Here is a 2751-nt window from a genome sequence, read left to right as displayed (position 1 = left end):
AGAAGGAGGAAGTTGATCACTAATTTTGAACAGGATATTGATGAATCACTCAGTGACGCCTGGGCGAGGTTTAAAAGGTTGGTAAGAGATTGTCCGCATAATGGCTTACCAAATTGTTTACAGATGGAAATTTTCTACCACGGTTTGTACCCGGCATCACAAACGACTGCCAATGCGGCAGCAGCTGGAGGTCTGTTTGACAAAACATATGATGAGGCTAAGAACATACTTGATCGCATTTTGAAAAATCACGAGGACTGGAGAGAAAGTGATCATAGATTGAGAATTAAGGACAGTGACGCAAATAATAGGGCCATTGCATCCCTGCAAAACCAAATGACTGTGATGATGAATTTGATAAAAGGAATCGCAATCAGCAGCCCAGGAACGCATAGGGGTTAGGTCAACGCAATCGAAAAAATGAGTGCAAGTTGCGCTACTTGTGGTGAAGGCCATCTAATGGAAGAGTATCTGAAGAACCCACAGTCTATCTATTTTGTGAAGAATAATCCGCTTTCCAATACACAACCCTGGTTGGAGAAACCACCCAAACTTCGCGTGGAAAAATCAACAACAAAATTTTCAACCAAGGGCACAAAAGAAGGGCTACCAGGATTTTTCCTGCAAACAAACGGTCAAACAAAAATTTAAGCCAGTAGTTCACGGGTGCCACAATCTTCATCTTTGGAGAGTTTACTGAAGCAATATATTGAAAAGAATGAAAAGTGCTTCAGAATCAAGCGACGTCCATCTTCAATCTCGAAATTCAGATAGGACAGATTGCGGGCGAACTCAAAAGTAGACCACAAGGGGCACTGCCGAGTTCAACAGAGCTTCCACACAACCCAGGGAGTACGAGAAAAGAGCAATGTGAAGTTGTGACGTTGCGAAGTGGAAAGACAATGGCGGAGGAGAAGAAGGAGCCGAGCTGGGCTGCTCTAGTTGCGACGGAACCACAGACCCCGTTGACTCAGGAAGAAACAAAAGAACAGAAGACAATGGAACCGGAGATTGCATCCACTTTGAAGCCAAAAGAATAGGGAACCGTGAAAATACAGCTGCCACCATTCCCTCAAAGACTTAAAAAGAAGAAAAATGATGAAGTGTAGTATCAACGCTTCATGGACATCCTAAAACAGTTGCATATCAACATTCCTTTCACTGAATCAATTGAACAGATGTCAAAGCATGCAAATTTTCTAAAGGACATGGTGATGAAGAAAAGAAGCACTGGTAAGTTTGCAATGGTGGCATTGACGCAAAGTTCAAAATCCATAATTCCACCGAAAATGCACGACCCCAAAAGTTTCACAATACCCTACTCCATCAACTGGTTATACATTGGTCAAGGTTTTGTGATCTCGAGGCTAGCATCAACTTAATGCCCCTCTCCATTTTTAAACAGCTCATTGTAGGCCAGCTGGCGCCCACGACGGTGACTCTCAAGCTAGCTGATAGATCCCTTGTGTATCCAGAAGGGAAGATGAAGGATGTCCTGGTCACGATTGACAAATTTATGTTACCGGCAGACTTCATCATCCTTGATTATGAAGCGGACAAGGATGTACCCATCATTCTGGGATGACCATTTTTATCCACTGGTCGCGCTCAGATTTATGTGTACAAAGGAAATATCACACTGAGCGTGAATGAACAGAAGCTCAGGTTTGATATTATCAGAGCCATGAAATATACAGAAGAAGAAGACCTCATCGAGTCCGATGATGAACCCAATTTGAATGAAGAAGAAAAGTCTAAAGATGAAATGAAGATGAGGATGCGATTGCATTCATAGTAGTATACAATGCGATCACAGAAACAACAACCAAAGAAGACAAGCTGACAATGAATGAAGAAAGAAAAACACCAAAAGTATCCTTGGAACAACCACCAACAGTAGAGCTAAAAACCCTTCAAAACCACCTGAAGTATGCTTTTCTGGGGCAGAATGAAATGCTACCAGTAATAATTTCCTTTGTACTTCAAGAAGATCAAGAAAATGCACTGCTGAGCATCCTGAAAAAGCACATAAAAGCAATTGGTTGGACGCTAGCAGACATTAAAGGAATCAGCCCCACATACTGCATGCACGGGATACGTCTCGAGGACAATCAGAAAGGATCGATCGAACATCAATGCAGACTCAACCCTGCGATGAAGGAGGTCGTGAAGAAGGAGATAATCACATGGTTGGATGCAGGGATTATCTATCTAATCGCCTACAGCATATGGGTCAGCCTCGTGCAATGTGTGCCAAAGAAAGGAGGGTTGACAGTAGTTTCAAATGCAAACAATGAACTAATACTGATGAGGACCATCACTGGCTAGCGGATCTGCATGGACTACTGCAAACTGAATACGGCAACAAAGAAGGATCATTTCCCCTTTCCTTTTATTGACCAAATGCTAGACCGCCTAGCAGGAAATGATTATTGCTAATTCTTGGATGGATATGCCGGCTATAACCAATCATGATTGCTCCTGAAGATCAAGAGAAAACCACATTCACCTGCCCCTAAGGAACATTTGCATTTCGACTTATGCTGTTCAGCCTATGCAATGTGTCGAGCACTTTCCAAAGGTGTATGATGGCCATCTTTTCTGAGTATCTTGAATATTCTATAGAAATTTTCATGGATGACTTCTTGGTGTATGGGCAAACATACGAAGTCTATCTCAACAATCCACAGAAGATACTGAAAATATGTGAAGAGATGAACCTTGTGCTAAATTGGGAGAAATGCCACTTCA

At 42.3% G+C, this 2751-nt stretch overlaps 1 non-coding gene across 1 annotated transcript; it reads right to left on the bottom strand.

The window, feature by feature from the left end:
* Positions 1–107, bottom strand: LOC120074856 (small nucleolar RNA R71). The gene has a single exon (XR_005481132.1). It is a non-coding gene; the product is annotated as a small nucleolar RNA R71 (small nucleolar RNA).
* Between the last annotated feature and the right edge of the window lie 2644 nt (positions 108–2751).

Source organism: Benincasa hispida, chromosome 3 (genome assembly GCF_027475165.1).
Source record: "Benincasa hispida cultivar pf3 chromosome 3, pf3_genome.v1.1, whole genome shotgun sequence".
Lineage (NCBI taxonomy): Eukaryota > Viridiplantae > Streptophyta > Magnoliopsida > Cucurbitales > Cucurbitaceae > Benincasa > Benincasa hispida.
The sequence above is the reverse complement of the archived record's forward strand: the minus strand, read 5'-3'. Positions and strand labels throughout refer to the sequence as shown.